At 40.7% G+C, this 24,378-nt stretch overlaps 1 protein-coding gene across 2 annotated transcripts in view; it reads right to left on the bottom strand.

The window, feature by feature from the left end:
• The window catches only part of APBA1 (amyloid beta precursor protein binding family A member 1), a 236,500-nt gene that overhangs the window by 188,656 nt on the left and 23,466 nt on the right, over positions 1-24,378 (bottom strand). The gene's annotated exons all lie outside the window — the stretch shown is intronic.

The raw sequence follows: 24,378 nt of genomic DNA, 5'->3' as shown, positions 1-24,378 counted from the left end.
CACCTCCATCACCCATGTCCCTTCTAGTATTGTCCTCATTCTGTTCCACCCATGGCTCCATTTCAGAGTCAACTTTTTCTAAGGTCCATGATATATCTCAAACTCTACTTGCCAAATGGATCTTTCCCTGGCAAACCCATGGCCCCTCCACTGCCTTGTCTTGAGTTGTACCCGAGCATCCTTCTGCTCAACCAGCCTAGCAGTCTGCAGTAAAAGCAGACAAGCCAGAGACAAACTCTTATCCACAGAGAGACTGTACTAGCACAGCGGCTCAATGCATCACTCTTGAGTAGGCTGCTCGGGTGCAAGTTCAAGTGAAAGTGAAAGTTGCTCAGTCGTGTCCGACTCTTTGCGACCCCATGGACTGTACAGTCCATGAAATTCTCCAGGCCAGAACACTGGAGTGGGTAGCCATTCCCTTTTCCAGGGCATGTGCAACTCCAGGCATCATTACTAATTAGCTAGAGTTAAGTTATATATTCTGTGTCTCAGTTTCCACATCTACAAAATAGGTACCATAATAAGTCCCACAATATAGAGTGGAATATGAATATACAGTGGAGGTGACAAATAGATTCAAGGGATTAGATCTAGTAAACAGTGTGCCTGAAGAACTATGGATGAAGGTCCATAATACTGTACAGGAGGCAATGAACAAAACCAGCCCAAAGCAAAAGAAAAGCAAGAAGGCAAAGTGGTCATCTGAAGAGGCATCACAAATAGATGAAGAAAGAAGTGAAAAGAAAGGGAGAAAGGGAGGGGTACACCCAACTAAATGCAGAGTTCCAAAGAATAGCAAGGAGAGACAAGAGGGCCTTCTTCAACGAAGAAGAAGAATTTAAAAACAGAGGAAAACAACAGAAGAGGAAAGACTAGAGATCTCTTCAGGAAAATTAGAAATATCAAGGGGACATTTTTCCCAAAGATGGGCACAAAAAGGACAGAAATGGTAGAGACCTAGTAGAAACTGAAGGGAACAAGGAGATGGAAAGAGTACACAGAAGAACCGTACAAAAAAGATCTCAATGAGTCGGATAACCATGATGGTGTGATCAGTCACTCAGAGCCAGACATTATGGAGTGTGAAGTCAGGTGGGCCTTAGGAAGTACTGCTTTCAATAAAGCTAGTAGATGCAATGGAATTCCAGCTGAGCTATTCAAAACAATAGAAGATGTGTGACATTCAATATGTCAGCAAATCTGGGAAGACCCAGCAGTGGCCACAGGACTGGAAAAGGTCAATCTTCATCCCAATTCCCAAGGAGCAGTACTAAAGAATCAAGACAATTGCACTCATCTCTCATGCCAGTAAGGTTATGTTCAAAATCTTACAAGCTAGGCTTCAGCATTATGTGAACCAAGAACTTTCAGATGTCTAAGCTGCATTTAGAAAAGGCAGAGGAATCAGAGATCAAATTGCCAACATTCACTGGATCACAGAGAAAGCAAGGGAATTCCAGAAAAACATCTACCTTTGTTTCATCAACTACACTAAAGCCTTTGACTGTGTGGATCATAACAACTGTGGAAAGCTCTTAAAGAGATGGGAATACCAGACCATCTTACCTGCCTCCTGAGAAACCTGTATGCAAGTCAAGAAACAACAATTAGGACCCTGCATGGAACAACTGATTGGTTTAGGATTGAGAAAGGGGTACAACAGGGCTGTCTGTTATCCTGTTTAACTTACACGCTGAGCACATCATGAGAAATACTGATGCACTGGTGACATGAGTAAATCAAACTCCGGGAGATGGTCAGAGACAGGGAGGCCTGGCATGCTGCAGTCCGTGGGGCTGCAAAGCACTGGATACGATTAGGCAGCTGAACAACAACAGAGAGTGGTTATGAGGCTCAAACGAGTACTTGTAGTATCTCAAGTTACTTGTATGTATCTCAAATACTTAGAAGAACACCTGGCCCCCAACACTAGGTATTGGCCATCACTACAACTATGCTTTATGAAAATGATAGGAAAATAGGAGTGAGTCAGGCTCAGCACGCTTTGTAGGCAAATGTTTTGTGATCTTTAACCAGATTTCTACTAGCAAATAAACCACAGCATTTGGCAGAAACAAAGCAATTAATTGGAACCCTATGTTGGCTGTGATAAGCTACAAACCATGTCCTTCTGTCCCAAATGGCAACCCAATAAACAGGATAGGTGTTGCCTAGTCCCTCTGAGCCAGAGGGTTCTGAAAGATCACCTGATGCAGTGACCACCCAGCCTGAAGCATACCCAAAACACCCGGAGAGCATGGATTTCCAGGTCCCAGACTCTGTGATTCTGTTTCAGGAGGTCTGGGATAGGTTCCAGGAATCTGGGGTATCTTCCATGTTTGGGATCTGCTGACTCACTCCATTCTCTTTCTGTCAAAGATGATGAAACTAAGACTGAGCAGAATTAGTCCACCTCCCCCAAGATTTAGAGTCAGTAAAAGACAGACCAAGGCTCACATGTGTCACAGATGTCTCTTCCAACAAACCCATCTCTAGAAAGTGAAACAAAGAAATGAATCATACACTGGGGGCTTAATCTCCAAAGGTGATTAGACATGAGTACATCTGTATCGAGTTCATTACAAGAAGAGGGAGGTTCTGGCTAGGTTTCATGGGTTCTTTCATTTGCATAGAGAAATGCTGTTGACAAATGTTTCTGGCCTGTGAAGTCATTCAGTACCAATAGCATTTAAGACCAGTGTGATGAAACCAAGGCCTGTTTTTATATCTCTTTATACCAAGCAGCCTTTGGGGATCTTCTTGCAATTACATGTTCTTCTGTATGTCCTGTAACAGCCTATTCAGAGCTCAAGAACTTAATTCCTGCTCAAGCTAAAGATATCTCCCTGGAGGTGTCAGTAACGATAGGGAATACGATTTTCCAACCACTCATGACGAACTCCTCTAATATTTGCAGAGCAGCTCATGGTCAGCTGTAGTTTTGGCAACCACAGCCCACAGAAAGAGCACGTGTTGTCTTCATGATTAACACAGGCAGCTACAGAATCTGCAACAATGACCTCATGACTCAAGCGTCCACACCCGTGGCATAGCCAGGGGTCATCTCCAAAGACTCTCTTTGGAGAGTCCCAACGGGGTTCTCTAAGGGGGTCCCACTAGAAAGAGAAGAATCAGGCTTTGTTAGGAAAGCACCATGATCTTTGGCTCAAACAGTCAAGCTTTACTTGAAAAGTCAAATTAGAATTTCATGGAAGTCTCTAGGCAAGAATACTGGAGTGGGTAGCTGTTCCCTTCTCCAGGGGATCTTCCCAACTCAGGGATCAAACCCAAGTCTCCTGCATTGCGGGCAGATTCTTTATCATCTGCACTACTAGGAAGTCCACTTGAAAAGTCTGGGAACCAGCAAGCTCAAGATAGGCTCACAGGCACCCTACCCCCAAAACCTACATTATCAATCTGCTGTTGTTTGGAAATGCGCATCTTGTGGGTGAGTGCTGTACACAGAACTGACTGGAGATGGCAACGGAATAGGTGACATGAAGGTGATGCTAGAGGTTCAGGGAGGACCTCATTCTCCTTTATTCCTACATGCTTTCTCCACTTCTCCAAAAGACTTTCTTCTTTCTTTTCCTTTTCTTTTAAACTTAGGTCAAGGTCTCTGTGTTACAAGGAAGGAATCTATGGAGGAGTGGTAATTTCAGCTCTTGCACATCCTCTTCTCAGATGGGGTCTGATAAAAGAAAGTGGCAAGATTAATGGCTCAAAGGAAAGTACAACATTTGGAGTAGGAAGTGGATGGGTCACAGAAAATCATCCCCAAGTTCATCATTTTGCCAAGGGCTGACTGACAAGACCTGTTAACTGTTCTCAATTTTACCACATACAAAAGTGAGCTGGGCCATGGTGCTTGAAAAATACAGATTCTAGCTCCAAACCCCAATCACTAGAGAAAGGGATTCAGGTTTGACTTGGGGCCCCAAACCTGCATTCAGACAGGCTCCACGTCCATCTGAATGCACGTAGTTGACCCTGACACTGGGGAACATAGCCCAACCCCCTTCACAACGTGAGAAACATAATTTGTGGGCAGTTCTGTTGTTCTGGGCTTTGTGACCTTGAGTAGATCACCTTAATGTGTCTGAGTCTCGCTTCTAATACCTCTCTCATGTGGGTATCTTGAGAAAATAAGGTAGGTGTGAATGTAGTTTTAGGAATGTAAAGCAACATAAAATGTAAAACATAAATTATCATAATCCTTTTTTTTCATTTACCCATTTGTAACCTGTATTTAGAACATGCTGGCAAACTGCTTCTGAGAGATTGTGGATCTGAAACATAAAGTTCTAGGGGCCCAAATTAGGATACTGTATAGTCTGAGCCAGTTTCTGGTGAAAATCAAACAGCCTCTAAATTTAATAAAGAGGAGCATGAATTTATGATGAAGTGAATTTTAAGAGTAACCATACTGCATAAGATCAACATAAAGATGGATGAGGTACACTTCAGATGAAAACACTCTACACCCTTACAGACAAATAATGCTTATTCTTACTGTTTCAAACAGTGTTCTCAGACTGAGAAAGAACCCAAATGAAAACACTGAATTTTGAAATGATTTTAATAGTTCTAATAATTTCTTTAATTCTCCTGATTAACTGTTAATGAAAGTACCCACAAAATAGTATTCTTCTTTGAGAGTAGGAGGGTCCATGTTCAGTTCCTGCTGCGGGCCTCTTGGAAGCTGAATAGAGCACCCCATCCCAACCTGCGGAGCTCAGGTGAGGTGACTGACAGGTTAAAGACCTGGATTTGCACTCTCACTTAAGCCAGACCTTCCTCCTTCAGTGGAAAGTGAAACATGTTCTTAATTCTAGAAGACAATCCACTGAAGTCAAACTTCCAAGAAATTACATCAGTCTTCACAACACAATTAAAAGGGTGTGCCCACAACTCTGTTCATGAGTGGGGCTTTTAAAACAAAGCATGATTTACAGTTTAAGATTTCATAAATGCAGAGAAATCCAGATGTGAAATTGAGTTTAAGTAGATGTCAACAACGGAGAAGGCAATCGCACCCCACTTCAGTACTCTTGCCTGGAAAATCCCATAGGCGGAGGAGCCTGGTAGGCTGTAGTCCATGGGGTCGCGAAGAGTCGGACACGACTGAGCGACTTCCCTTTCACTTTCATGTACTGGAGAAGGAAATGGCAACCCACTCCAGTGTTCTTGCTTGGAGAATCCCAGGGACGGGGGAGCCTGGTAGGCTACCATCTATGGGGTCACACAGAGTTGGACACGACTGAAGCAACTTAGCAGCAGATGTCAACAATAAATTTTAAATGCCTTAAATTCTTTCTCCATTGTCAAAGAAGGACATGTTTTTCCAGGTTTCTCTTTTTGTCTTTCAAAGCAAAAAATAGGTCATGGCCAGCCTTTGTTAGAAATATATAACTGCGGACAACCAAAGCACAGTAATAGTCTGAGGAGGAGCACGGCGGTCCCTTGCCTCCCTGCCTTCATGGAGCTTCCATTCCAGGGATCTTCGGGCTCTCTCTGCGTTTAATATAAATGTGAGCTCCTTTCCCTTCCACACAGGGCTCTGCACAATCTGGCCCTGACTCTGGGCCACCTTTCCCCTTCCCAGTGCATACAGCCCACAACGGCCTTCTCCCCGGCCTTAAACACCCTGGGCTTGCACTAGCTATCCCTTCCACTTGGAATGCTTTCTCCCCTCATCTTTCCCAGGACTGCTCCTTTGTGACACTGAGCTCTCCATTTAAAGTCTGTATTTCTCACTGAGACCTTCCCATTCCAGCCTATTTGAAGTAGCTGCCTGATCACTCTTTATCATGAGGCCTTATTTAATTCTCTGCATAGGACTTATCTCTGGCTGATACTTCTCTTGAACATTTCTGTTTTTGCTTGTTGTCTTCTTCCTCAGAGGGAATGTAATTTGCATAAGACCAGGGATCTTTTCTCAGTTGACCAGTGCAGTACCCCTGGTACCTGGAACCATCCTTGGCACAGTCGACCTACCAATATTTACTAGACGTGGGAATGGGGGAAATAGGGAGGCTACGTTAACTGGGCTTAGAGATATGTCGCCCATAGACCAATCAGGTCTTTAAATTGCTGTCCTCTGCTGGTGATAATTTAGTTAAAATATAATTTGAACTTTTTGTTTGTTCTTTGTAAAATTTAACAATAATCATATTATTATTAGAGAAGTGCTACTAAAGTCTGAAACATATCCCAACAATTATAAGAGGTTCTGACTCAATGCACGGCCATGAAGTTGAATATATAAGAGAGCAACATATGTCACTGGGCTTGAGTTTCACTGCCTAAATTACTCTTGGAATAAATTCAGCAGCTTAATTCTTAAGCACATTATATGGGCAGTATATCCAGTGCTACCCTGATCATCTGAAAAGGTTTTATCTGAGTTATTTGGTAAGGGGATTAACTTGGATACTGGGGGAAACTCAAACATTAACTACCATTTAAATATGATTCTAGGTCTAGAAAAAGCAATTTGGTAAGTACAGGTTATGTCAAATTTCCATTCAAGCCTCTAAATGAAGTTGCTATTTTTCCAGGACCAGTTGGTAGATTGTAAATATTGTTCACAAGCTTATAAGGTCAGTGAAGGGCAACACACATACCAGTGATGTGTGTGGCTATGCTGATAACAAACTGAGCTTCAGCCATAAGCATCTACCAAAACGTGAAGAGCATCTGTACTGGCTCAGAGCTTGGCCACAGAGGTTTCCCTACTACACAGGAATAAACTATTTTTTGACAAACATACATTAGGAGCTATTAGTACTTTAAAAGGATAATATAAAAGCCAACAGTGGTGGTCCAATGAATCAAATTCAAATCCATATTTCTTTATATTAATATGTTATCATGCTTCCCATTAAGGACTAGGAGTTACAGATTTTATGACAATGCACAAGAAAGTATGAAAGTGCTGTAAGCTACACTGGATAAATCAACATCTCCTCAAACATGGAATAGGAAAAATGAGATGTGCTGCTCTCTATCTATCAGCCGATTTCTGAGACCTTTGGCTGTTGATATAAATTATCTTTAAGACTTGGCTAAACCTCCTTGAGAGAGTGGAATAGGAACATAAGCTTTCAAAGCCTAAGAAAAGAAAGAAATATTATGATTTTCTGTTCCTGTCCTAAGGCACACCAATATCCATAAAAGCCAATGGCATCTTTTCTCTTATTTATTTACCTACCAACGCCAGCCATTAAGTCTGCAAAGTTTATAATCCTGAGGCCAGTGGGAGAAAAGCAGCACTTACAAGGGGAAAAAAAGAAAACTTGGATAAATTCAGAAGGATTATTTTCAATAATGCTTCTTTTGCAGATTTCTACCTCACTAATTCTGGTTGTCAGTGCTTAAAAGTGCCTTCCAGTCACTATTCAAAACCCTCCATACAATGGTGCACACAGCTGATCTATTCTTTATTCTGAATAAAGCTAAAGCTCTCTGCGGGCATTTCTTAAAGCACTCCAAAAGCAAGTCATTAGTAAGAATGTAAACACAAATATACTTCATCATATTTACCAGAAATATGAATGCTTTCAGTGTGACAGGATTTTTAAAATGTCTCAAAATTACTATGTTTTTTAAACTGTGAAGGGTCCCTTTTTGTGCTGGTTTGGTGTAGGTTTTGTTGGTTATTAAATAACACTGTTTTTAGCTTCATTACAGTTCAGTGCAGTTAACAGTCACCCTAGGGTTTTTATTTTTCCTTCTCTCTCTTGTCAGTCTGAAAAACAGCTCTTCCGCTAACTAGATCTCTTGGGAATATATCCTTCCTTAACTGGCCTGCATGGGAGGGCAGACATTCTAATTTTACGGCACATGCAGAATATCTGTGGGTGGGATATGCTTGTTGAGTTCATTTGGACTAGCTCCCACCCTGACTGCAGCATTCCTTTGACAGTAAGTGTGCCATCTGGGTGTCAACTCACTGTTGTAACCCAGAGGACTTCTTTCCTCAGTGACATGGAAACTGTGTTAATGCCACGTGAAACACAGACGACAGCTACCCCAACACTCTGGAGCCAAACTTCTTCTTGAAGAACAAAGTCTTTGACTTTCTTCCATTACCCTCAAGGGGGCTTCCCTGGTGGCTCAGCTGGTTAAGAATCTGCCTGCAATGTGGGAGACCCAGGTTCAATTCCTGGGTTGGGAAGATCGCCTGGAAAAGGGAATGGCTATCCACTGCAGTATTCCGGCCTGGAGAATTCCATGAACTATACAGTCCACGGGGTGGCAAAGGGTTGGATATGACTGAGCGACTTCCACCCTCACTTTCACCCTCAAAGACTCTTTATCACCCCCAAAGTAACCAAGAGAGACTCCAGAACACAGAAAGAAGCTGGGGAAACAACATGAATTAGTCTCACAATTAGAAAAACACTAAGATCCAAATTGCTCCATTTTATGCGACCACTCACTTTAGCAAAAGCCATGACACACTGAGGCAAAAGCATCAGTGTGGGAATGAGATATCAGAGCATGGCAGACAGATCCTAACATGAGCCCAGTGATGCTGCCTCCTCCTGTTCCTACTTCTGTGTGATCCTCTCCCCATGAATGCAAGCATGACCTGTTGACTTGCTCCTAACCAACAGAACAAAGCAAGGGTGAAAGGATGTCACTCCTATGACCATCATATAGTGAGAGATTTTTCTTTGCTGGCCTGATAGAGTCAGGTCCCACGTTGAGAAAACCACATGGTAAAGAGCTGTAGGTGGACTCCTGTTCAAGGCTAGCAAAAGCTGGGTCCTCACTCATACAGCCCCAAGGACATAAATTCTACCAATGACCTGAGTGAGCATGGACGTGGATTCTTCCCAAGTCAAGCCTCTCGATGCAAACCTAGGCTGGTGGTCACCTTGAGTAAAGTCTTGTGAGTCTCTGAACAGAGGACTGAGCAAAGTTTTGCTCAACTCTTGACTCATGGAAACTGTGAGATAAGAAACGTATGTTGTTTCAAGCCGTCAAGTTTGTGGTAATCAGTTTGGCAGAAACAGAAATCTAATTCACTGAGAAAAGAAATGAAACAAGTCCCTCTGTGCCCACCCTGAAAAGGAACTGAGGTCGTTCTAAGCCTAGCTACACAGCTGTTTGCTAACCCCCCTCCTGTACAGATAATCCCAGGAAGAAACATTCAGACAGAGCTGGACAGAGCCAGCTGAGTGCTGTGTCAACCTTTCCAAAGGATGCCTATTAGCTTCTTAGATGTTCTGGGTCCCACGGTGGAAAGCTTATTAACCAGAGAGGAGCTTCTTAAGCAGACAATGAAAAATAATGGGCATAGTGACATGTTCTAAAATCTTATTATACTATACAGGGAACTTCTAAGTAGCTTTACTTAAAATTCCTGGAAATGCACAACAGTGAGACAACTGGTTTTTCTTCACCTGCCTATAGCACAAGGTTTTGCAAATGAGTTTTCATTAAATTTCTATACCTGTGAGCTTGTATCATAGTTCTGGAATAAAAGTGAATTCTATGTATAAAAAAAGAACACCTAATGTGGCCTTCTGCTTTGAAGGTGTTTTTACAGGGACGTAAAACTTCATGTGTTAATCTCTATCTATGTTAAATCTTAATTACATGTCTTAGACTTTCAATAATTTTTATACCTTTTCTTATAGGAAGGCAACTTTAAAAATGAATCACATAAGATTGCTTATATACAAAAGGTAACTTTAGAATATATAGCCTGTGTAACAAGTGGAGCATAAATGCAAAAATGACAACTAAAGTCTGAATTGAAACCAATTATAACTCTTAAATATATCCATTATATGTGCAGAATTATAGCAGGATTTTTCTCCTTCACTTATTTTATGTCAGTGTCAAGTATCTGGTTAGTGACAAGGTTATATAACACCTGGAATATTTAATTCTTAGTTGAGATTTTACTACACATTTTAATTATACAGCTGATGTTAATGTAGCCCAATTCCTGATATCAATCATTATACATGATATAGATTTAGATAACCTCTAAGAATAATTCAAGCGCTAACAGTTTATGATTAATTTTACTTTCTGAGTCATATTTATTCAGCATATATAGGTATTAAGAAGTAAAAACAGATATAATATCATCCATATAATGATGACAACAAGTTGCATTAAATGGAGCCAGAATGCATATTTTGTGTTACTGCAGATGTTGAAGTTCCAGAAATTTCCAGAGGGACACAGCATGGCAAACGAGAGTCCAGGTTGACAATCTCGATTCAGTAATACTTAAGGCAAATCAAAAGTCATGTCTGGAGTTCATTCAGTTTAGGGAATGTAACCATCAATCAGGAGAAGGCGATGGCAAGCCACTCCAGTGTTCTTGCCTGGAGAATCCCATGGACGGAGGAGCCTGGTAGGCTCTAGTCCACGGGGTCGCACAGAGTTGGACACGACTGACGCGACTAAGCAGCAGCAGCAGCAGCAGCAGCAGCAACCATCAATCACTCAACAAATATTTATTGAGCACCTGCTATATATTGGCACAGTTCTAGTGCTGGGGTTATAGAAACAAGTAAGACTGACAAGGTCCCTGCTTCCAGTCCAGTCGTGGGACAAACAATAAACAAGCAGGCCAACAACTGATCAAATTTCATACAGTGGAAAGTTAATTCAAGTGAACATATATTAGGGAGGTCCAATTTCTTGCCAGGCAGTGCTCTACCACTAGAGATGCATCAGTGAACAAAACATAGACTTCCACCCTCATGGAGATCACACTCTACCAGGGGAGAGAAAGAAAAACACAGGTAATTTAGGCACTGCGTTAAGAGGTGATATGTGCTATGTTAAAGAGGGAGAAAGAACAGGATAAAGGTAATTGGAAGTGTGTATGTTGAGGGACAGTGGGTGACAATTCTAATTGGGGCAGTCAGAGTGGCCACCAATAAGATGATGGCTTCTGAACAGACCTGAAGAGGAAATGTGCTATGAAGGAGGTGAGTGCATGCTGTCGCTTCAGTCGTATCCAACTCTTTGTGAACCTATAGACTGTAGCCCACCAGGCTCTTCTGTCCATGGGATTCTCCAGGCAAGAATACTGGAGTGGTAGCTGTTCCCTTCTCCAGGGGATCTTCCTGATCTAGGGATTAAACCCCACATCTCTTATGCCGCCTGCATTGGCAGGTGGGTTCTTTACCATTAGTGCCACCTGAGAAGCCCAGGAAGGAGGTAACACAGGGTTATGATCATGTAAATGATACTCCCTCTGACAAGTTGCAGGATAAGAGGACTTGTCGATACACCATCTCTCAAATGATTCAAGTTTCCTCTCCATTTGCATACAATTCACCAAGGCATTTGCTACCATGTTCTTAAGAACAAGTTCAAATGCAAGTTTCTCTAACACTAACTCACCTTTTCCATGCTGGCCTTGAGAAACAGGAATTGAAAAATACTTCCTGGAGCTCTCCCTATTAACAATCAAGGCGGCAGCAATACCGAATGCCCCGAGGCTGCAGCTCTTAGTTATAACCAGGAGCTTAATTTTAGAAGGTGACACCAGCACCAGTTACCAGCTTCACCATATGAATTAATCATTAGTTGCGTCTTTAGGTTATACTCTATAGGAGAATAGGGACTTCCCTGGTGGCTCAGATGGTAAAGTGTCTATCTACAATGCGGGAGACCTGGGTTCAATCCCTGGGTTGGGAAGATCCCCTGGAGAAGGAAATGGCAATCCACTCCAGTACTATTGCCTGGAAAATCCCATGGACAGAGGAGCCTGGTAGGTTTCAGTCCATGGGGTCGCAAAGAGTCGGACACGACTGAGCGACTTCACTATCTTTCTTTCACTTTCTATAGGAGAAAATGACTCAATAAAAGTTTGTGGGGTGCTTAGTGATAAACCATTGGCCCAAGTAAATAAAATGGGTAAAGTACATTTCAATACCCTGGAGCAGCAGAGGCAGTTCTAACATGGAGAATTTCTCATGCAGAGAAGCTGTTTGTTGTGTATAACACTTTGTATCCATTTAATATAGACCTAAAAGCAAAGGTGATATAAAATATTAAGATCTTCAATATTGACACTGTATTAAAAATTATGATTAATGAATAATACTGAAATGACATCTGATAAGGAAAAATGGATAACGGGTCTAAAAATGGAGCTAAAAAGAAGCATTTGACATAAGAAAAAGAGAGCCAGGACACATGAGATAAAGAACATTCAGGAAAATCAGTCTGACTGCATTGTCTAAAACATGTCCAAGACTGGCACACGTTTTACAAATCATCAGGTTACCATGAATCCCTTTTTGCAAAATCCACAACTGAGTAGCATTAGCAGCCTCTGAAAATTGTGTGGTTTCTTCCAAAACACAGCACAGCTGATGAGCTATAATTTTATTGACTCAAGAGAGATGCTGCTGAAGAGCTGCATACAAATCAGATTTTTGTACAGAGAATCATATTTCAAATGCACTAGGGGATCCAGCTTCATGGACAAAACACTTAAGTGAATACTCGGTAAAGAGAATAATAAAGCCCTTGCCCCCAGCCCTCTCTTCATTTATGTGTATGAGATTAAGCAGTTGGTTTATGTGGGGATGCATGTGGGTATGCGTGAATATGGGTTAAACAATGTAAAGAATCTCTGGTTCAGGTCAGCAAAAGACTCTGAAGTGGTTAAAAATCACATCAAATGTTTACTAAGAAAAGACCATCTTGGAGTCAGTCTGGGCTTCCCAGGTGGTACTAGTGGTAAAGAATCCACCTGCCAATTCAGGAGACATAAGAGAGGCAGGTTGGATCCCTGCATCGGGAAGATCCACTGGAGGAGGGCATGGCAGCCCACTCCAGTATTCCTGCCTGGAGAATCAATCCCATGGATAGAGGAGCCTGGAGGGCTACAGTCCATAGGACTGTACAGAGTTGGACATGACTGAGCATCTGAGAACATGCGCGCTAGAGTCACTTTAAGCAAAGATATGGAAAAATCTTTTATACTTCAGATGTGTCCAGACCCATTCGGAGTGTTCACACACACACACACACACACACACACAGATAAAACGTTTAACCTTTAATGAAGTCACAAGAGAATAATGTAGAGATTTAGCCTAGGACAGAGCTTCTCAAACAGGAGAGTCCATGCTCTGTGCTAGAACTATAGATTTACAAAGGTTTTCATTTCTATAATGATCCAATCTTCTGCTCCCACCATTTGCACTAAATCATCTTATTATTTATAAATGCAAAAAAAAAAAACCACCCTCTATTTTGTAGGGACAGTTTGTAATTGAAAGATATTTTTATAATATTATTTTCATCTATTCTTAACTGAGGTCCAAAGCTCACAGAAGCTATATGGTTCCATGCAAATTTTTCTTTTAAAAGGTAGTTATAATCCTGTAGTGCTAAATCTGAATGGGAAGGATCAGCATGAAGTTATGACGTGTTTCATCTTTTTTTAAAAAAATATGCACTTCCCAGCTCTGCCAATTATACTGGCCTGGAAATAATGAGCAACCCAGTAGCAATGTGTAGCCCCAGCACACTGCGGTCTTCACCATTTCTCACTAAAACGAACCAGTGTTCTTAGGAGAAACGGTTGAATCCCGGTGTGGAGCAGGAAATGTGAGAGCGATGGCTCTAGGATAAGTTATCACACCAGAAGAAAGGGAGCCATCAAAGGCTAGTAAGACTATGTCCAAAGAATACAGGCCGAACCGCAGTGAATGAAAACACAACAAACGTGTTTAAATTCATAGCACTAAAGTCAACAATGGGCTGCCCAGGTGGCACAGTGGTAAAGAATCCATTTGCTAATGCAGAAGACGAAGGAGATGTGGGTTTGACCCCTGGGTTGGGAAGATCCTCTGGACTAGGAAATGACAACCCCCTCCAGCATTCTTGCCCGGAAAATTCCATGGACAGAGGAATTTGGCAGCCTATAGTCCCTGGGGTTGCGGAGAGTTGGATATGACTGAGCACACACGCACCACACAAAATCAACAGTAACAATACAAATCTCTCCTCTGGCTACCTCTGGAGGCTGTAAGCAAACCAACTCCTTACTTTGAAAACTGATAAAGAAAAAGAATCAAGCAATTAGCCTGCCTTGTCAGTGTGAACTGTACTTCATAGTAACCAATACCTGACAGGGAAAATTCCTTTTCATAGAAGACATGCATCTATTGATGAGAAAATTATAAAATTAGAATGTCATCATTTTGTAATGCCCAATAAATTAATAGATTTAGAAAAACCATGTGTGAAATGGTCTTGCAAAAAAATCAAAACGGAATCTGATGAAGCTACCAATTTATATAAAATGCAAAGACCAGACAGTATGTTAAATGACATCACAGGGGATGGTCAACAAAATACTAACTCTGGGACTACTTACAGGAGAATCGACCTGTTTGTTTTTTCAACAAATAAATTATAAATGGAAGAAAGAGAACAGAAAATGTGAACGAGAACAAGATTTATTCAGCTTTCATACCAGTCTATTGTTGCACAGTATATTTACGTACAACTTTTGCACAGCATGTATATGTACAACACAGTATGTATATGTGTACATACAATGCCTATATACACAGTAGGTATATATACAGTCTATTGTTGCACAGTTTGTAAATATACAACTTAAATCCATTACACACACACACACACAGAAACAAAGATGTCAGCCAAAAGTTGTTTTAAAATTACCCACAGTTATTACAGTTTTAGAATATCATATTTTTGACTGGGAAATCATAGAACATACTGTGAGCCCTCACACTTGGGAAATAAAGAAAATTTGGAAAATGTATGACAGTTATTCTCAAATAAGGCACAGCACACTGTAGGGGAAGTTTAGGATGGTTGGGAATTATATAATTTTCAAAAGTTTGTAAATTATATTAAAATATGTTTATACTTGGAAAATTGAAAAATATTTAATGTATATAATACTATTATGAAGAGTCAGCAATTATTGATTTCTTACCGAATGCCAGGTTCCATGCTGAATATTTTTTGTATATTAGATAACAACCATAGGAACAAGCATTATTATTTCTATTTCTCAAAAGAAAGGGAGTAATTTCCCAAATGCTATATAGCTAGGAAGTGGTGAATCCAGCACATGATTTCAGAAATTTTGTGATTTTGTTTTACCACCTCACTATTCTGCTTCAAGAAAAGCTGGATCAACTCATCTTGGATTCTAGATATATGTGGAACATATGTGGCTTTTAACCAGGATTTGATGTAGAGTATCTGATGGATGAAAAAAAATCCTTCAGAAGCATTCTGAGAATCTCCTAGGGAACATGAGATTTTATATTGATCATATTATGGCACAGAATTTGAGATGAGGAAACAGTATCTTAAAGCCTAACAGAATATAGAAAAATCCATTAAACCAAATGTTGGTTCTTTAAAAAGAGCAATAGAATAACAGCTGATACAGCAGAAATATAAAAAATCATAAGAAAATACTATGAACAGTTATATGACAACAAATTGGACAATATAAAAGAAAAATCCAAGTTTCTAGACACACAGCCTGCCAAAACTGAGTCAAGAAGAAACAGATAATTTGAGCAGACCAATCACTATAAGTCAGAACTGCTAAAATCAAACCTGAGGAAAAAGTACAAAGCTGGAGGCACAGCCCTCCATAAACCAAACTTCAGACACTACTACAAAGCTATAGTAATCAAAACCATGTGATTAAAAAAAAAGTGTGATATTGGCACAAAAATGGACATCATATAGATCAGTGGAAAAGAATAGACAGCCTAGAAATAAATTCAGACATCTATAGTCAATTAACCTTTTTTTTCAATCAATTAACCTTTGACAAAGGAGGACAATGGAGAAAAGATAGTCTCTTTAGCAAATGGTAGTGGGAAAGCTGGACAGCCTCATGTAAACCAATGAAGTTAGGACACTCCTTCATACTATATATTAAAACAAACTCAAAATGGTTTAAAGACCTATATATAAGACATGACATCATAAAATTCCTAGAAGAGGACATAGCAAAACATTCTCTGACATAAACAACAGCAGTATTTTCTTTCATCAGTCTCCCAAGACAAAATAAATAAAAGCAAAAATAAGCAAATGGGAACTAATCAAACTTGAAATCTTTTGTACAGCAAAGGAAACCATAAACAAAATGAAAAGACAACCTACAGTCTAGGAGAAAATATTTGCAAATGATGTGATCAACAGGGATTAATTTCCAAAATACACAAACAGTTCATACAGCTCAACAATGAAAAAAATCAAGCAACCCAACTAAAAAATGGGCAGAAGACCTAAATAGACATTTCTCTAAAGAATATGTACAGATGCATGCGTGTTAAGTTGCTTCAGTCATGTCCAACTCTATAACCCTATAAACTACAGCCTGCCAGGCTCCTCTGTCCATGGGATTCTCCAGGCAAGAGTGGGTTACTGTGCCCTCCTCCAGGGTATTTTTCTGACCCAGGGATTGAACCTGTGTCTCTTACATCTCTTACGTCTACCCACTGGGTAGGTTCTTCACCACTAGCACCACCTGGGAAGCCAATAGGCAAATGAAAAGGTGCTCCACATCAGTAGCTACTAGAGAAATGCAAGTCAAAACTACAGTGATGTATCACCTCACATTGATCAAAATGGCTATCATCAATAAGTCTACAACGGAAAAAGGGAGCCTTTCTACATTGTTGGTGGGAGTGTAAACTGGTGCAGCCACTGTGGAAAACAGTAGGGAGGTTCCTTAAAAAACTAAAAATAGAGCTACCATATGATCCAGCAATACCACTCCTAGGAATATAACTAAAAAGATAAAAAAAAAACCTTAATTCTAAATGATACATGCACCCCAATGCTCAAAGCTGTACTATTTACAATAACCAAGACCAAGAATGTTCACAGGAGTACTATTTATAAATGCCCATCAACAATCCCATGGATGGAGAGAGCCTGGTAGGCTGTAGTCGATGGGGTCACTAAGAGTCGGACACGACTGAGCGACTTCCCTTTCACTTTTCACTTTCATGCATTGGAGAAGGAAACGGCAACCCACTCCAGTTTTCTTGCCTGGAGAATCCCAGGGACGGGGGAGCCTGGTGGGCTGCCGTCTGTGGGGTCGCACATAGTCGGACACGACTGAAGCGACTTAGCAGCAGCAACAGATGATTGGTTTAAGAAGATGTGGTTGTGTGTGTGTATATATATATATGGAAAAAGGAGAAGGTGGCAGCAGAGGATGAGATGGTTAGATAGCATCACTGACTCAATGGACATGAATCTGTGCAAACTCCAGGAGATAGTGGAGGACAGAGAAGTCTGGCATGCTTCAGTCCATGGGGTCACAAAAAGTTAGACACTACTTAGCAACTCAACAACAACATAGTCTGTGTGTGTGTGTGTGTGTGTGTGTGTGTAATGGAATATTTCTTGGCCATAAATGAAATATTGCCATTTGTAGCAAAAAAAAAAAAAAGCTGAAATTCCAAATGTTGGCAAGGAAGGATGCAAAGCAACTGAAACTCTCATCTGTTGCTGATGGAAAAATCACTATGGTATAGCCATTTTGGTAAACAGTTGGGCAGTATGATGGTTAATTTTATGTGTCAAACTGGCTAGGCCACAGTATCCAGATATTTGGTTAAATATTATTCTCAATGTTTCTGTAGAGATGTTTTTCAGGTGAGATTAACATTTAAATTACTGTTCAGTTTTTTTTTGAAGTAAAGCAAATCACCCTCCATAACATGGGTGAGCCTTTTCCAACCAAACAAAGCCTTTAACAGAACAAAAACTGACCTCCCCTGAGCAAGAAAAAGTTTTATCAGCAGACTGCCTTTTCACTCAAACTCTTCCCCAGTTCTCCAGACTGCTTGCCTACCCTGCAGATTTTAGATTTACTAAGACTCCACAGTCACATGAATAAAGTCTTTAAAATACATCTGTCACTCTCTCTATATACATATCCTGTTGGTTCCATTTCTCTGGAGAACACTAGTATAAGAAGTTTCTTATCAAATTATGCATGTACTTACATATGATCCAGCAATCCCATTCCTAAGGATTTAGCCTTCTTAAAAAATGCAAATATCTACACAAAGACCTTATATGTGAATATTTTTAATAGTTTTATTCACAATAGTAAAAAATGGGAAAAAGCCAAAATGCACATAAAGTGGTAAATTGATAAACAAATTGATATGTCTAAATAATAGAACAAAAATAAGATGACAAAAAAGGAACTACCAACCCATGCAACAACACTGATTAATCCCAAATGTATTATGTTACCTGAAAGAAGACATAAAAGATTATATACTATTAATATAATATTCCATTTATATGACATTCTTTAAAATAGCATAATAGGGACAGAAAACAGATTGTGGTTGCCAGGGGCTGTGAGGGAGGCGAGGGGATTGACTACAAAGGGGTACAAGAAAACTTTTTCAGGTGGCATAAATGTCCTGTACCTTGATTGTGGTGGAGTTTACAAAACTGCATATACTAGTTAAAACTCGTCAAACTGTATACTTTACAAATACGAATTTTATTTGTATGCATATTATACCCCAGTTTTTATAATAAGCCTAAGTCAGCTGTGTAGTAAGCATCATGAACACTGAAAGTACCTCCGAAAGTGTCTATTAATATTTCCGTTTTTGAGGCCCACGAGGTCTTTCTTCATCTGCCCAGACCTGATGACCTTGCCCTCCTCAATGTCAACAGCCTCCTTTCCATACCTCGCATGTGCCATAGAATGATGTCTGCCTTAACGCCCACTGGGTTGAAAGAAATAGTATCTGACTCAAGCAAGCTTAAGTATATGTGAATTTACTAATGAGGACATGGATATTTTATGGAATTTGGATGCAGAAAGTGCAGGGAGGTTTGAGACCAGGAACTGGCACATCTCAAAACCCAGGGTTCTCTCATATGTGTTTCTCCCCAGTCATCTACCTCATGCTTTTTCTGTCTTGTTCCAGAAACAGGAGCCAAACATGGCCAGCCTGATCCTTTCTGGTCTCCTATCACTTTACACAGGTTCACAACCAAATTCTTAGCAGAAAGAACTGAGTTGATTCATCTGGAGTTCTATTCAGCTAAGGACACAGAGCTCATACCCCAAGTTTCAATGTTCGGTGAGCAGGGGCTGGCCTAGGAGACAACTCTTGGGGAAGGGGGTCAGCTTTCTGATTTGTGAGGTCCTACTTGAGCTCAAGCTGACCACCATTTTTCACACCATTGTCCTTTAGCCTCTTGTTATTCCCAAGGACTCCCGTCATGCTCCTGGCCTCAGTGTCTTTGCATTTACTCTCTCTTTGTGCAGAAGGCTCTTCCCACAGATATTCCCAAAGGTGACTCCCTCACTTCATCAGGACTCTCTGCTCAAATGTTCAAGTATTCCCTGGCTGCCATATTTAATATCTAAAACAACAACCTGTATGCCAAATTCTTTGCCATTACTCTGATTTATCTGTCCTCAGAGCACTGTAAAAACCACACACACACACACGGTTAATCTATTTTTCTCCATTAGAATGTAAGCTTCATAAGAGTGAGAACTGTTATGTTCCCTGCTGTATCAATATAACTCTTGGCATCAGGCACAGAGTAAACATTTTATAACTATGTTTGACAAAGTATTAACTCATTTTTACATACCCAGTTTAATTCAGGGACCACCATCACAGTCCATTTATTCCCACTGATCATCTCCCATGAGAGGTGGGGTATTTCCTACTGTATCTAAGCCAATATTTTCTACTCTTTCAATGTTGATCTAGTTCTTGTCCATTCCCCCAAAGTCTGCTGTTAGTTCTCAATAAGAGGTACAAATTAACTCCTCTTTGCCATTTTATCACATCTTGGCAGCTTCAGTTTGGCTTTATCCATAATACTCAACTGCTCTCACTAGGGAGTTCTGTTTCCATAGGTCCAGGAACTCTGTTCTTCTTTCCAACTTGGCCATGTTTAGATGGAACCTCAAGAACTGAAGCTTCTTTAGACTCACCCATAGGACTTTGTACAGTAACTTGTAAACAAAATATGCTTAGCAAGTGCTCGTAGACTGAGAGTTACTGATTGATCATTCAGTACACAAGAACTAAAAATAAAAACCTTTGTTCTAGACAGTTTAATAATAGTGAGCACATTCTATTGTTGCACTGTAGTGGGGGCTGGAGCCAGAAGAGATGAACAATACACAGCCCTTAGACACTGCCAAGGGACAGACTGTTCAGTGCAGGAATTAAAACATCCATATGAATAACTATTAAGGTAGATTATAAGGGGGCTACTGAGAGGGGGAAAAGGCTCAAAGTCAAGGAGAGTAGAGTAAAACAGATTCTGGATGCGTGATGAGGGAGGTGTTAGAAAGGAGGAAGCATGTGAAAACCTTCGAGAATGGAGAAGAGAAACATTTAGAACTGAATTAAAAGGCAGATAAACATTACATGTGAAAAATATGGAGTTGTGGCTAAAACAGTACTCAGAGGAAAATTTATAGTTTTAAATATAAGAATCAGGAAACAAGGGAAGCTTTTATATAAATGAACTAAGCACTCAAAAAAAGTTGGAGAAAAAAAATCCAAGAGCAAACCCAAAGTAACAAAAAGAAGGAAATATTTAAGGTAGAAATCAATAACTTAGAAAACTACAAAAACAAAATTTTAAAATTAGTAAGACCCAAAGCTAGTTATTTAAAAAGACAGACATATGCCAAGACTACCAAGAAAAAAGGAGTGAAGATTCAAGTAAAACAGAATATGAAAGGAGAAATGAGAACAGACACAACTGAGGTTTAGAAATAAGAGTGGAGAATGTCTTAACAGAAGGAGACGAGAGAGTACACTCCCGGCGTACGACATGACGTGACCAAAACCTGGGGGTGGGCATATTTGGGAGACGACAAGGAATCAGTCTGAGTAGAGGAAGCTGGGGATATCTGTTTATACTGTGAAATAATTCTGGCTGGAGAGTCCGGGTCCTAATGGTGACCCTTGGAAGCTGACGTTATTCTGAGTAGGGCCTGAACAGGGTTGTGGAAATGGAACTCTAGAAAACAACAGTGGGAGAAGAATACATCTAGACCGGAAAGTGACTAGAAGCGTGTGTGGGGATGGGAGAGGTGTCAGACTGCTGCCAAGGAGTGAAGTCAGGAGTCACTGGATTGTCTGTTAGGAGATGCACGGTAATCATCAAAGTTAACAGTTTCAGATGGTGATTAGACTGCAAAGGAGATATAAAGAAATTGGTTGAAGGGTTGAATAATTGTAACTTACTTCTTTATTGTTTCCAAAGCATTTTTCACCTTATTTTTGACATAGGCAGGTAAGAAAGACTGTAACTTGTCTAAGCTACATGAGCCAAAAGAACTGAAGTCAATTTCTCTAATCAAAAAAAGAAATTCAGTCAGTTATTTGAAAACATCAGTTAAGTAAGGACTCAAAACAACGTGATTCATGTAAAAGATTTTTCTTTCACTGGGCTATCCCTGCCTGGATTTCATTCTGTATTTGGTGAGTTCACGATTTTGTGAGTCCAGGTTACGTGAAGAACATGAGAGAAAAAAACCAGAGACTGGCATGCCCAGTTTCTCTTGTAGCTCAAGAAAAGGCATATGACCTGGGCTCTGTCAACCAGGTAAGCAGGCACAGAGGCAGACTCAGAGCTCACGATATGAAAGGGGAAGAAGAGAGCTCACTTTCTTTTCAGTGGTGGCAACAGAGGTCGCGGCCCCTTGGCTGAGTACCTGACACACAGATAGCTTCAGTGATTGTGGGCCCAGCTGCTGTGCAAAAGCGATGGTCCTGCGAGATCATTTTCTGATACACCTGGAACTAGCATAGTGTTGTAGGTCAATTATAGTTAAAAAAAAAAAAAAGAAAAAAAAAACCCCAAAGACTGAAAAAAAAAAAAGTTAAGGTCCTGGCAAAGAAGTCACGTGTCAAGAACTCAGAATTTTCTGAGTAGCATTTTCTCGTCAGACCAGTTCTGAGGCTTGACAGTGAGAGCTGTTCAGGAAACTAAACCTTCATCCCACCCCTGCAGGTCACCCAACAATTTTGCAAGCGATCCTGTAACTTTACTGCTTGGTCAGCCAATCACTGTCTACTTCTCATGTCTAAGAACCCTGACTGATAAACATTAACACTATACATGTCACATATTTTGCTCTAAATCCTACATGTATATATTCTTTCACTAATCTTCCAACCAGTTAAAGCACTTCCTCCAACATATAAACAAGCTGAAAATAGGAAACGTTTTAGTTTGATAAGCTCCTAGGCATCATCTTCTAGATTTATTAAAATTTATGATATTGTTAAGTGTAAAGAGGCAGGATACAAAATAGCATACATGCTGTATTTTTGTTACACACACAGGAAGAGATTACACCACAATGTGAACAGTCATTGCCTTGGGCTAGCAGGATAAAGAGTGAGGCTGATTTCCTTCGTTTTGCTTATAAACAGTTTATACATTTTCTACCTTGTGTGTGTAACTCTCATATGATAAATGGTCTCTGTAGAACACCTAGAAACATGTCTGATTTTTTTCTGCAGGTATGCCAATCATGACTTTTCTTCATTTTAAGAGCAACTGCCTTCCCGTGGTCTGATATTCCCACAAGGGATTTTTGAGGTAGTAACCCTCCTCTGCCTCCCTGGCCCCAACCTACACTTCAACATTCATTCCCCTACACAGGAAACTCCAATACTTTGGCCACCTGATGTGAAGAGCTGACTCTTTGGAAAAGACCCTGATGCTGGGAAAGATTGAGGGCAGGAGAAGGGGACGACAGAGGATGAGATGGCTGGATGGCATCACCGACTCGATGGACATGGGTTTGGGTGAACTCTGGGAGTTGGTGATGGACAGGGAGGCCTGGCGTGCTGCGGTTCATGGGGTCACAAAGAGTTGGACACAACTGAGCGACTGAACTGAACTGAACTGACACAAGAAAGGGTGTGTCCTGTGGGAGGTGGGAGAGTTGGGAGAAAATCCTCAGCATGCCCAGCTTCAACTCTTCCTCTGTCTTACCTCTGCCTGCCCACAGTGGGGTGCACTGCTGTCTGCTCTCTGCCCTTAGTGAGTTTACCTGTTGTGGTAGAGTGGAGGGTGTGAATGAGATGGGCTTCAGTCAATCCTAGGTGGCGGCACACCTAAGGCACAGCTTCCAACTGGCGTTGTCAGTAACAGAGCTTCATTTGTCTTCTGCCTTTTGTTCTTATCTGATTCCAGTTGGGAGGGGAGTTGTGGGATGTGATTAAGTGGTTCCAGGCACTAAAATGGACTGGAATGGGTGAATTTAACTCAGATGACCATTACATCTACTACTGCGGGTGGAATCCCTCAGAAGAAATGGAGTAGCCATCATGGTCAACAAAAGAGTCTGAAATGCAGTACTTGGATGCAATCTCAAAAACGACAGAATGATCTCTGTTCGTCTCCAAGGCAAACCATTCAATATCACAGTTATCCAAGTCTATGCCCCAACCAGCAATGCTGAAGAAACTGAAGTTGAACAGTTTTATGAAGACCTACAAGATCTTTTAGAACTAACACCCAAAAAAGATGTCCTTTTCATTCTAGGGGACTGGAATGCAAAAGTAGGAAGTCAAGAAACACCTGGAGTCACAGGCAAATTTGGCCTTGGAATGCGGAATGAAGCACGGCAAAGACTAATACAGTTTTGCCAAGAAAATGCACTGGTCATAGCAAACACCCTCTTCCAAGAACACAAGAAAAGACTCTACACATGGACATCACTGGATAGTCAACACCGAAATCAGATTGATTACATTCTTTGCAGCCAAAGATGGAGAAGCTCTATACAGTCAACAAAAACAAGACCGGGAGCTGACTGTGGCTCAGATCATGAACTCCTTATTGCCAAATTCAGACTTAAATTGAAGACAGTAGGGAAAACCGCTAGACCATTCAGGTATGACCTAAATAAAATCCCTTATGATTATACAGTGGAAATGAGAAATAGATTTAAGGGTCTAGATCTGATAGAATGCCTGATGAACTATGGAATGAGGTTCGTGACACTGTACAGGAGACAGGGATCAAGACCATCCCCATGGAAAAGAAATCCAAAAAAGCAAAATGGCCGTCTGGGGAGGACTTACAAATAGCTGTGAAAAGAAGAAAGGCAAAAAGCAAAGGAGAAAAGGAAAGATATAAGCATCTGAATGCAGAGTTCCAAAGAATAGCAAGAAGAGATAAGAAAGCCTTCTTCAGTGATCAGTGCAAAGAAATAGAGGAAAAGAACAGAATGGGAAAGACTAGAGATCTCTTCAAGAAAATTAGAGATACCAAGGGAACATTTTATGCAAAAATGGGCTCAATAAAGGACAGAAATGGTACGGACCTAACAGA

The sequence above is a fragment of the Ovis canadensis genome, chromosome 2, assembly GCF_042477335.2.
Source record: "Ovis canadensis isolate MfBH-ARS-UI-01 breed Bighorn chromosome 2, ARS-UI_OviCan_v2, whole genome shotgun sequence".
NCBI lineage: Eukaryota > Metazoa > Chordata > Mammalia > Artiodactyla > Bovidae > Ovis > Ovis canadensis.
This window is presented reverse-complemented; position numbering and strand designations above follow the sequence as displayed.